Source organism: Diabrotica undecimpunctata, chromosome 9 (genome assembly GCF_040954645.1).
Source record: "Diabrotica undecimpunctata isolate CICGRU chromosome 9, icDiaUnde3, whole genome shotgun sequence".
NCBI lineage: Eukaryota > Metazoa > Arthropoda > Insecta > Coleoptera > Chrysomelidae > Diabrotica > Diabrotica undecimpunctata.
In genome coordinates, this window is record NC_092811.1 from 34,730,272 (window position 1) to 34,743,882 (window position 13,611).

The 13,611-nt window shown below is 31.2% G+C and overlaps 1 protein-coding gene and 1 pseudogene across 2 annotated transcripts in view; one reads left to right on the forward strand and one right to left on the reverse strand.

The window, feature by feature from the left end:
* LOC140449818 (dynein axonemal heavy chain 1-like) overlaps window positions 1-13,611 on the forward strand; it is a 1,063,244-nt gene that overhangs the window by 347,853 nt on the left and 701,780 nt on the right. The gene's annotated exons all lie outside the window — the stretch shown is intronic.
* LOC140449377 (CTD nuclear envelope phosphatase 1A pseudogene) lies at window positions 3,032-3,880 on the reverse strand (annotated as a pseudogene).

The following is a 13,611-nucleotide window of genomic DNA, read 5'->3' on the forward strand; positions in this document are numbered from 1 at the left end:
TTGAAATTTTTATTTAAAATTAAATTAAAAAATTTCTGTCTGAATTTTAATTTTGTTCTTCTCATTTCTTATCGTGCAGTTTTCACACTCACTGGTCAATTTACTTCTTGTCCTGGTGGTATTTATTTCCAGTTTTCCATATATTTACATTTTTCTTCGTAGACCCAAAGGGCCCTTAACTGGGTAGTTTTCAGGATCAATAAGATTCTGCGGAGTCTAAACTGCTACTCAAATGAAACAATAACGCTTTATATAGCGATATATAACTGCCGTTGGGACGTCACAGAAATCAGCGAAGTAAGACGGAAAGATGAAAAGCTATTGGAATTATTGGAATTAGCGTCAGGAAATACATATTTGTATTGACTTTAATGCCATATTTGGCTATTGAGTAAAAATGGGCAAAGTATACTGTTTTTAGTATTGATGTATGAAAGAGACGTGACAGAATTCTCAATGCATAACATGCGCTACTTAATCTGAATTTCAAATTAGAAATTAGAAAATTAGAAATGGTTTGACCATTTACAATTACTGTCTAGAAGTACCCCCAGCCACTTCGCGCAGTCTGTTTTATCTATTGCTGCTTCTATAGTGGATTGATGGTTAAATAAATTATTTGACGTGAAAATCATATACTTTGATTTCTCTTCATTCAAAACTAATTTGTTGGATAAGAAATAAATGTTGATGGTAGATAGTATCTGTGTAGTTTTATTTTACAAATTTTGATCAGACGTTCCTGTGACTAGAATGTTGGTATCATCCGCATAACTGATGATGTTAACCCCAGTCAGTGAATTAGTTACCAAAGCTATATTATTAATAAATACTATAAAAAGTAGAGGAACCAATACACTACCCTGAGGGATACCATAATGGATATCCAATGTGTTTGATTCATTTACAAGTTCATTAGATGTTACCTTTCCTTTTTGTTATCTATTCTCTAGGTAGGAAGTAAACCATTTTAGAACTACACCACAAATACTAATCCCCTCAAGTTTTATTAGCAACAAATTATGATCCAAAGTGTCAAAAGCCTTGGACAAATCGAGAAATAAACCACATGCCTTCTCTCGTCTTTAAAAAGCATCCAACACTAAGCTGACGAAATTTGCAAGAGCTGTAGTTGTAGACTTAGAAGATGTAAAACCATGTTGAAAATTATGCAATACACTATGCTTTTTTAGGAATGCGTTCATTCTAGTATAAACCAGAGTTTCTATTATCTTCGAAAACGCAGATAAGAGACTTATGGGACGATAGTTATTAATGTCATCTATATCACCACTTATGAATAAAGGGATTACAATAGATAGTTTAAACATACTAGGAAATATTCCTTGTTGAAAAGAGGCGTTACAAATATTCGTCAGTGAATCTGCGAAAGCATGAATGCATTGTTTTAATAACTTAGGGGAAATCTAATTAAAACCACAACTGTGTTTAGATTTAAAACTTTCTACTATACTAGTTATTTCCTGTGGGTTAGTTGGATATAAAAACATAGAACAACTATTACGGTTTTATTACGGTCTCAACAATTATAGTACATATTAAAATTACAAACAACTAATTCGTAGACAAAACTGAAAATAAGAAATACCTAATAAAAAATAAAAATGTGCTGATTTCGTGCGAAAAGTCATGTCATGTACATTGAATGAGCAATAATGTGTGGGCGGTAATTCTATCTCATCGATAATCGAACGATTCTCTGGCACTCAAATGACGAATTGTCAAAATTTGAAAATCGCGTAACTCTGAATTCGCGAAAGTCAGGTTGTTAATCGAGGTATTACTGTATTCAGAATTGTTGATTTTTTTTAAGCGTAATTTAGAAACGCTTCCGTGTAATTCTACACTTACTCCTACAATAAATGAGTTTGAATCATTTCAACTCTTGACTTCCTGCTTATAGGGTTGATGGGTTTTAAATTATTTTTTTTAAGATTATTTGATTGATATTTAATTTTGTTTTGGGAGTGGTCATGACTCCCGTGAACCCCCCCCCCCCCTTGGATCCGCCACTGGTCGGTACTGGTGTCATGCGAACCCGCATCTATTCAGAGAAGGTCACACTCAATATCCTGAAAAACTGAATGTTTGGGCAGGAATATTAGGCGATGCTATAATTGGACCATTGTTCATACCAGGCAATTAAGTGGCGACATTTATCTTGGTTTGCTGGAAAACACAATCGAACCTTTAATTGTGCATGAATTAGAGAACCAAAGGGACAATCAAGGCAACTTAGCTCTAGACGAAGATTTGCTGCACTTCCAACAAGATGGAACACCTCCCCACTATGCAGCTCTAGTTGGTTACTAATTATCCAAACAGATGAATTGGAATGAGAGGTCCTATTGAGTTGCCACAGAGCTCACCAGACTTACCGCCACCTGACTTTTTTTTCTATGGGGTTGCCTCAAGTCAATTGTCTATAAATCTCAATCTGAGTATTTGGGGAATTGCGGGAAAAATTACGCAAGCATGTCGCGGTATTACTAGAACAACATTTGCCAAAGTTCGTGCGTAATTTGAAAATATACTGCATTATTGTTTAAAAAACAACGGAACTCACTTTGAACATTTACTTAATTGACATTTTTAACAAATCTGTAGTTCAACAAAAACCTATTTATACTAATGGATAGCATTTTTGATAGTCTTTTCAATGATACGTCACAAGTGGGGGTTTGCAATTTAAACTTTTTTGGTTGTGGTGGGTGGGGCATAGGGGGTTAATAGGGGCAAGTTCTCTTTTATGTCATTTTAGTTCCCCCTTACTATTCTAGAAACGGTTTCAAGAATATTTCGATATCAGCTTTTATTCGTGAGATATAGCCCTCTGTAAGTTTTAACATTGACACACTGTATAATTAAATGGGATTTTTGGCATCGGGAGCGAACTACTGTGCTCTCATTTATTTATAAAATTAGGATGATAATATGATGATATTAAGTAAAACACAAATTATATAGTTATCTGTTTATTAAAAAAAACATTTTTTCTCTTAATAAATAAACTAATATTTACTCTTCTGCTGATTAGTATATAACTAGAACAAAACTTTGAATAGGTTTCACACGCGGACTCATAATATGTTCTATCCTAGTTTGTGTAAATGTAAATTTCTCGACAATACAGATCTTACATCTGATGTGAACCTGAGAGCATCTAGTAATGGCAGAAGATTAAGCAATGCTATGTCTGACGGATCAGAAAACCATGACTTTATAGGAATTGCATTATTGGGGTATGCTCTATATGCACCAGGACTATTATCTATTATGAAAATGCTAGAAAGATCATTGCTTACAGTACTTAAATCTTTAGTAAAGGAACCCATTTCTTGAGTGCAATGTTGCCTGTAAAATCTCCTGGATAGAATACCTGTACCAGCATCTAATCTATCAGCTACTTCTGTACCGTATACTTCAATACTAGCAGTAAAAATTACTAATTCATACCATTGGGAAACAATATCTAAAAAATAGTTAACGTGTGGTCTCTTATGCACAAAAAATTGCACAGGATGCCTCTCAATTACAAGATCTAATACAAAATCAGGCGGAGTTTTTGGTCTTACTGTTTGTCTAACGACTCCATTATGATGCGAATGTACTAATGTTTCGTCTAAATCAAGAACGAGAATTTTTCTTTTAACAATGCTTAACCTATGCTTCGATAAAGGTGATAAAGGAACTATATCATATTTTACAACTTGGTGTTGAAGGATTGACCTAGTACACTTTTTGAATACAAAGCAGACATATTGCCAAATTTGAGAGGCTTTTGACAACAACAGCCAAAGTGACATCCTTAACGTTTTTGTTAAAAAGACATACAATTTCTAGGATCACTAATAATTCTAATATTTATAATGACGTTTTATACTTTTTTGGTATAAAAATAAACAAACCACCATTTTGTGACTTGACCACTGCTGTTAAAATGTCAAAATTTACAAAACTATACATATATTTTACCCAATTAAATTGTAAATTAAAAATGCGCGTACATTAATAACTTTATTTGTAAAATATATTTTTTTAACAAACTTTCTACATTTAATTTCCAACTTGTAATAATAATACTCGGTATTTATTAAATATTATATTTAATAAAAGTATAAGATTAACAATATACACGTTACATCTTTTTATGCTAACCTCTTAACCTCTATCTGTCTAACTTCATCGTGCCACGCCTCTTCTTCTTTTCCATGTGGCCTATTACTACATTTCCCCTTTTACATTTTTTTTTAACAAACTTTAATCATACAAAAAAAAACTATGCTAATACAAAATACAATCAGAGTAAACTCACAGATCACCTACCTCTAGATGCTTCACGACAATACTTTAGTTAGATATGAAATTCAGCGCTCCAAGAGATTTGTATGGGAACTAATTCAAGCAGGAAATTACGCGGGAATTTCAAAATTTAATTTTGATGGGAAAATTTATATAAAGCTTAAAATATTTAAATATAATTTGGTATTTAAAAAAAAAATTGCATTTAAAATTTTAAAATGTGCAAATTATTTTTAAATTAAAATATACACGATACCATTTACGAAAAAATAAGGCAAAAAATAATTTATTTATTTATTTAATACATATAAAACAACTTTGTACATACATAAATTTAGAATACAATAGAAATATGCTTTATTACTACTGAGAATTGTACAATTTTATGGACAAAGCTTACAAAAAGTCAGAAAAATAACAACAAAATTTAAATCGTAAATATCACAAAATAAAAGATAATAAAATACACAAATTGCAAATTGCATAGTTTTAGTTGCTGCAGGTGATACTGAAATATATATTTATACAAATACTTTAGTTACTTGTACATAGATTGTAGATTGTGCATCTCTACTTGTTGAAGAACTTTTAACTAAAATAAAAAGTTAATATAATAATTTATACCATGATTCACTTCAAATAAAATAATTTTTATTAATTACTTTTTACATACTTTTTATTAATTACAGGGTTACTTACTTTCTGTTACATTTGCTTCCGCGTACAACATTGAAATACTTCTGGGATGTAGATTAGAGCAGGAATCTAAAATCAATCAGCTATTTGTTCTCGGGAATTGCATTTTGGTACAAGCTATGACTCCTTGTAAAAGCAAACTTATCTTCAAAGTGGCTGTGGCATATTCGTTTTGTTTTAAAAACTGTAGTGGAATTGTGGAATTCATCATATCAAAATTAGGATTATTTAAAACACTAAGCCACTTCCTAAATCGTATAATCTCTTTAGCAGAATTTGGAAAGGCATGTCTAATTGTTGACGCATTGATACATTGTAGGATACAACATTTATTGTGAAAAACTATATTTAACTAGTTATTATTGATCTGCAAAATACTATTTGAAGTCCAGGAACATTTAAAACACAAACTAATTTGAGGTTGATGCTAACAATAACCCAGAGATATTAAACCAAGTTTAGTTTGATTTTTTTGCAATAATAACCATTAAATCAAACAATTTAGACGAATAATAACCATCCGAAATCTGATTATATTGACGCTAATCAACTACTGACAATTTGCGATTGACAGTTATAATTTTTAGTTTGGTTCTAAACCTAAACTGCAGAGTATAGACTATAGACAGAGTATAGCGACATCTTAAGATTTGTATCGGTACTACAAATGACATTTAGTTTAGTTTGACCTTGAGCTACCTGCGTGAAATGTCTAGTTATTAGTGGTCTGTGAGTAAACTGTACTAATATAAAATATAATCAGAATACTTGGCAGGCTGTATGATAGTACGTGATGGTCTCAAGCTCATGTCAGTGTCACACTCTGAACTGCTAGAACTCTGAGCTTTACTACAACTAGGTGTATTATCATTGTCATCACTTAAATTCTGAGTCTGCCTAATATCATGATCAATTTTTGACTTACGCAGGTGATAGCTGTTTCTACGTAAGACATTTTTACCATTATCAATTAAATAAGACCTTGGAGACTCATGTTTATTGACAATAACAGCCGGACTCCATTGATTATTATCTTTGTATACCACATTTTCACCTTGCTTATATTCGGGCCTATTTCTTGTCTGTCTATCATAATATTCCTTTATAAGTATTATTTCTTTCTTCTAATTTTGACCTAACTTCTTTGATATTATCATTTTGCTTTTCAACAACTGGTAATTTAGTTTTTAGTTTTCTGCCAAATAAAAGTTGAGCTGGTGACCTTTTGAGATTAGTAACAGGAGTATTACGATAGTTTATTAGAGCAACCCACATGTCATCTGATTTTCTAATAATATTTTTAGATATCTGTACAAACCTCTCAGCTAAACCATTCGATCGAGGGTAATGGGGGCTACTAGTTTGAAATTTAAACTCAAATTTATCTGCAAACTTTTTGCATTCATACGATCCAAAAGGCATATTATCAGCTATAATTACATCTGGTATACCATGTGTTGCAAAAATCTGCTTGAGTGCATTTATAACATCAGACGATTGTTTACCTCTTATAGGAATTATTTTTAGCCACTTCGTTAAATAATCAGCAACAACCAAATAAGCTTTGCCACCATGTTCCATAATATCAGCACCCAATTTTTGAAATGGCAATTCCGGGACATCATGAGATATTAATGGCTCTTTACTATTTGCATACCTATACTTTTCACAAATTTTGCAACTCTGTATCTCATTCGCAATATCCACACTCATCCCTGGCCAAAATAAGACATCTTTTGCTCGATCTCTTCAACGATTTATACCAAAATGACCTTCATGTACAATTTGAAGCATCTCTTTTCGCAAAACTTTAGGTACAACAATTCTATCATTGAAAAATAAAAGATTATCATTAACAAACAACTCATTTCTTAACTCGTGAAAAACTTTCATCTCTCCTTCATACTTTGTATTCTTCCACCCTCTCAGACAACACTCAATGACTTTACTCAGTACATTATCTTTTACTGTTTCTGCTTAAAACTGAATCTTTCTAGTATCACTCATTCTTAAATGCTTTTCTAGTGAATGCACCATTTCATTCATATCGGCATCATTCTCTGCACTTTCATCACTAACATTTCTAGACAAATAATCAGCAATATGTAAATATTTACCAGGTACATACTGAATTTGTATATCATATTTCAGTAGCTTCAGTTTTAGCCTCTGCAACCTAGGAGAACTAATTTGACTTATTTGCTTACTCATGATACTTACATTAGGTTTGTGATCTGTTATGAATTTTACAGAGCGACCATAAATATAATTGTGGAATTTTTGACATGCAAACACTACGGCTAATAACTCTTAACAGCATAATTTTCCTCAGTACCTGTTAAACCTCTAGAAGTATAAGCAACAGGTCTTCCACCTTGCATTAGACAACATCCCAAACCAAACTGAGACGCATCTGTTTGAATTACAATATCTTTACTAAAATCAAAATTCTTTAGAGATATATTTTTAGCAAGTTCCTGTTTTATCACTTCCAGTGCTTTACTGTGAACTCCAAGCCACTGAAAAATAACATTCTTTTTCAGTAATTGATACAGTGGGCTTGCAATCTCACCCAATTTCGGGACAAATTTTCGTACATAATTTACCACACCCAGTAGTTTTTGAAGCTCTTTCTTGTTTGACAGGTTTTTTAGGTCATTTATAGCCCTCAGTCTATCATTATCTATTTTCATACCATCTTCACTAAAAATGTATTTCACTGTCATTTGCCTAAACTGAAATTTTGATTTCTTAAACTTTACACCCATTTCCCTAGCTCTATTAAACACTTTTTTAAGGTTCTTGTCATGCTCCTCCATGGAATCAGATGCAATTAATAGATCATCAAAATATATAATAACATTTTCAATGTCACCAAAATTTTTACAATTTAATTTCTGAAAATATTCTGGGGCCAGATTTAGACCGAATGGTAATCTGAGAAATTTGTAACACCCAAATGGAGTTGCAAATGTTGTTAAGGAACTAGATTTTTTATCTAATTTAACTTGATAAAAGCCATCTTTGAAATCTAATACTGAAAAATATTTTTTTCCTGACAGTTTCGAACTTATTTCCTCTAAACTAGGAATTTCAAAATATTTCCTAACAATACATTTATTAAGCTCTTGAGGGTCTAGACACAGACGCAGTGAACCATCTGGCTTCTCAACTATAACTATATTATTAACCCATTCACATGCTTCTGTTACTTTGGATATAATATTTCTACTTTCTAATTTACCTAATTTCTCTCTTAGCTTATTTTTTATAGTAAATGGTACTCTTCTAGCTGGTCTAACTACTGGAACACTATCATTTTTTAATTGTATTTTACAAAAACCTGTGAATGTGCCCATTCCCTCAAATACATCTTTATATTCTAGTAATAATTGTTCCTTATTAGTAAGTTCCTCATCAACATTTACACTCTGTGTTTCTTTAATTAAGTCAAAAGAATAACATGTTTTTAAACCCAAAATTGGCTGGACTTTTAAATCTACAACTACAAATTCTAAATTATAATTCCTATCCAGCCTCTTACAATTTAAAGTAATTTTCCTTAAAGTTTTCAAACGTGTACCTCCATAAGCTTCTAATATAGTATTACACTTTTCAATTTTGTACTTACTGTTTCTGAATACGACTTTTAAAATATCACTGGGTAATATATTACCTTCTGATCCAGTGTCCATCTTGAACTCAATGTCTTGGTTGTTTATGTTGACTACCTCGATCCACTGATTACGACTTCTACTATTGATTGCCCCAACTCCTTTCACGGTATGCACATGCATGTCATCATCTGTTGAAGAGCCATCAATGTTCTCGTCATGTCTTCTAATTTCTTTAACTATTTTAACATTTTGCCTTTTATATCTTTGCTGATTGGACATTTCAGCAAAACACGCATTACTGAAGTGATTTGCTGCACAACATTTAAAGGAATTTTTTCCAAACGCTGGGCACTGGGCAGCTACATGTTTACGTTTGCACTTTCTACACAAAAATTTTAACTCACTTTGTGTATTTCCACTGTCTTGTCTATTTTTTACTGCACTTACTTCCAAACTTTCATTGTTTCTTACAGATTCTAACTGCTTTTTTGTTATTTCAGAGTTTCTGCATATCTCTATTGCTGTTTCAAGCGTTAACTTTTAAGCATTTAATAATTTTTCTTGAACTGATGGACTATTTGTTCCTAAAACTAACCTATCTGTCAATATGCTATCTTCCTGTTTGTCATATTCACAACTTTGTATCAACTTTTTTAGATCACTAAGATAACTATCAAAAGGTTCATCTGCAGCTTAAATTCTTTTATTAAATACAAAACGTTCATATGTTTTATTTTTTCTGGGAGCACAATATTTCTTAAATTCTGATATGACACTATCAAATTTATTCGGTTCTGGTATTTTGAGAATGTTATATATATCAACTCCTTCTGGTCCAATCATATTTAAAAACAAAGCAATTTTTACTCTATCGGCTTTGTCATCTTTCTCAGTTGCAATAAGATACATTTTAAAATTTTGGTAAAACCGTCTAAAATTTTCATGAAGGTTCTCCTCGAATTTCATGGATTCTGGCACTTTTCCTTCCATTCTGGATAACTGTACTTTTGGCTCTTGTACTGACTGCGCCATGTAATAATAATACTCGGTTTTTATTAAATATTATATTTAATAAAAGAATAAGATTAACAATATACACGTTACATCTTTTTATGCTAACCTCTTAACCTCTATCTGTCTAACTTCATCGTGCCACGCCTCTTCTTTTCCATGTGGCCTATTACTACACAACTTATTGCTGTTTTGAGTGATTTATTAGACAATTTATTGAGATATATGAGTTTATTCCTATTTGTTTGCAAAATAATATTATTTGGATAAATAATACATGCCAAAATGATAAATACAGGCAACACGCTTTACATGATTTTTATTTGGTAAGGTTGGAAGTTTGATATAATTGTCAGTCAGATCTCATTTCAAAAGTTTTTCAATATACATATTCAGTCCTTGCTGCGTCCCTGCTATCTTTATGAATATCATATCAGCATATATAATAATGCGAATATTTATAAACTTTAAAATAAATCACAAAATTTAAATATCCCTTCTCTTATAATTAACATTATTGTTTACATTTTGCAACAGATACTTTAAACACAATTTTATTTTGTACACATTTATACAATATACAAGAACTTTTGTTAAAACATAATCTATATTTCTCTATGAACAAGTGTTGTAACAAAAATATGTTAATGTAGCAACAATTGTGCTAGAGGAAGTCTGGGTGACTCTATCCAGTGTAGCAAAAGGGTGAACTCTAAAATGCACCTTGATACACCAACGAACTAATATGGGGAATAACGGAAGATGGAAGGGATTAGATAGAAATAAGTTATGTAAAAGAAATAAATATGAATTTTATGAAGTAAATATGAATTTTAAAATATAACAGAATTAAGTGTTGGCTAGCGACTATGCAGGAGAATGACCACTTGACACTCAAAGAAGGATTCGGCCAATTTGCATGCCCTACAGAGACCGTAAGATATAAGAACTAATGACGAAAAACCCACCAAGAAATAAACAGATGAAAAGTAAAAGTTGCTCTAGTGAATGCTTGGGCGCCAGGAAGTTAAATGTTTTCTTCCGAGATATCTTGTATTGCTGAAATATGAAAGATAGGTACTGATTGAAATATTGAATTGTTTTAACCCAACTTTAATAAATACCAATTTTATGTACAGACTATTTTAAACACTTATATATGACCCATCACCTCTTATATACAATTAACTTATCTATATTTACAGTAAAATCCCTGAATAATTATAAAACAATTTACCCCTGATATACCCCTTAAAAATTTCAAATTGTGACAAAAGTTAGATCCAAAAATAATGTATAAATAATAAATATAATTATATACTACTCACTAATAGTTAGTTTTCGTTCAAAAATTGTTTAGGTTTTTAAGTAAAAATTCTCCGGGATATGTGTGCTCACAATAACCTAACAATGAGAAATTCAAGGGAGAGTTATAACCTCATCCCTTGGTAAACAATAAATAATTAAATTAAATTACAATGGTAAATGTTTTTTTTAGAAAAAATTGAAAATATTTATTATTAAGGATAGTTTTTGTTATTAAAAATTGAACCAAAAGTTAAACCTTGAAGAGGACATAAAAAAAATTATTTAAAGTAATTGAATGATAATAAAAAAAAATAAGTCAGTTCTTCCTGTCGGTTTCCCTCGAAGAGTGGAGAACTGGACTCAGGTGGTAACAAGATACCAAACCTGTATTCCCTGGATCAGGTACTATTGGACAAATACGTCCCTTTAAACTGCTTCTTAATTTCCCATAAAAAAACCAACTTGAAACTCCTTCCCCTTATCTTTATTAAGTATAACCCCAACTAAAAAAAATAATTCTTCCCCTGACTTGTAACTGGATTCTTGAGTAGGCTAAAAAAACAGTTGTGTTACTCCATGTTTTTTGTACATACAAAAGTTAAGGAAAAACACAAGGGTTATCAACCTTGGAAGGCGATACAAAAAATGTCAGCAAGTGACCTTATTGAAATAAAAACCTTAATGGTTTTCGGTAAATAGTGACCTTCGAATGGTGTGACAATGTTTTTATAATGTATGGATATATTAAATAGATAATTTTAACGGGAAACATGATCTATATATATTATAGAATAGAAAAAAAAGAAATATTAGCCGGTCTAAACGGTATGAAATTGAAATAAATAATTGTTCGCTTTAACTCTTGAAAGGAAATAAAATTTGAGATAGATATAGAATCTAATACTTATAATTTATTTAGGTATAAAACTTTTCCTTAATGAAATAAGGTGAAATATAACATGTATCAAATATATGAAATAACTATCAAAGACGAAATTAAAATAGGTCTGAATTTTGCTAACAATGGCGGATGATGTAAAGGATTTTTCCTTATAATTTATTTGTAATGTTATCTTACCGGCTAGGGTGATCCAACTGAAAATATCCTCGTACAAAACAACAAAATAACTCAAATGGTTTCTTCTAAAATAACAGCTCTTCACATAAAAAATAAACTTAAACTAAATTCGGGAAAATGGACTCCCAGCCGCTCTACTCTGAGATGTTTATTCACTCACATCCAGTTAACAAGTGACAAGTTGAGATTTTACACGTCGCAGAATAAATGTACTTTCAGAATTTCGCCGCTGAGGGCGCAGTTTAATGCCAACCTCAGAAAATAATATTCACTGGGAGTTATTTAAATATTTAGTTTAAGAATATTTCAATATGAATTTAATTTAGAACTAAATTAAAAGATTCCAGTCACAAAAAGAAGGTAAACGATTATTTAAGTAACGGACTCGTTACATTCCCCTCTTACTTGGAGAAAAAAATTTTTAGTGAAAAAATTTTTTTTTTTTTTTTACTTGACTGATTGGCTAGATGTAGGTTAACCAATACTTCAACCATATGTGGAGCAATCAAGAATCGAGAAAAAAATAAACTTATATATAAAAATTATAGCCATGGCAACAATTTGCCAAGTACAGCTTTTAAACTATATTAACTCACTAAAATACTTCCAAAACAATCTACATCGATTCACACGATTATCATTAACCACAGATTATGAGTGATGTAGAAACAAAGATATGGTTTCATATAAAGATACCCACATGTAACTAAGTACAAAGTCACATACTATCTAGAGTAAAATTAAAGTAAAGCTTTAACATAGCATAGTATAGACTAGTACTACAAATACTCAATGCAAATAATCCAAAATAATGTGCAATCGGACCCTGGTTCCAAAATTGACTCATCAATGGACAACAGATTTATAGAAGAGCATATCCAAGGAATAATCAATCAGGCAAATGGGTGGACCGATACACAATAATAAGTAATAATAAAAGTACCAACGTACTTATATAAAACAATATAAGTAACAATAAAAAATACCAAATGTATAGACAACAATATAAGTGTCGAATTGGATGGTAAATCCAAAACTGACCATACAGTGGACAACAGATTTATAAAGTAGCATATCCAAAGATAATCAATCAGGCAAATAATGACCCAATTCACACTATAACCAAATAAACCAAATATGGTAGGTCCACATATACCCACATCCGGTAATATGTGCCTAACCTTAAAATTCATCAAATAAATTATTGGATCAAAATGTGGGACTAACGGCTTAAACAAAAGGACAGCCATAAAATCGATTCCATCCTGATGATCTGCCATCAGTACATTTGGGATCCAAAATAAAGACCAAAAATAAAACTAGAAAAAACAACAAAATTAACTTATGCTGATACTCGATAACTATAGCAGGTAGCTACAACAAATTTATAAGAATATCTAACATAAGAGCACTAAAAAGAGTTTAATGTGCCAGTAACTCTAACAACTATAGCAAAATAGTAAGAGTTAAGGTAGAAGTAATAACAAAACAGAACATCAAGAACGAGTAGACCAATTTCTGAAGAAACTGCAGATTTATAATTCGTTCTGATATTAATAAAAGAGAACAGGATAATTC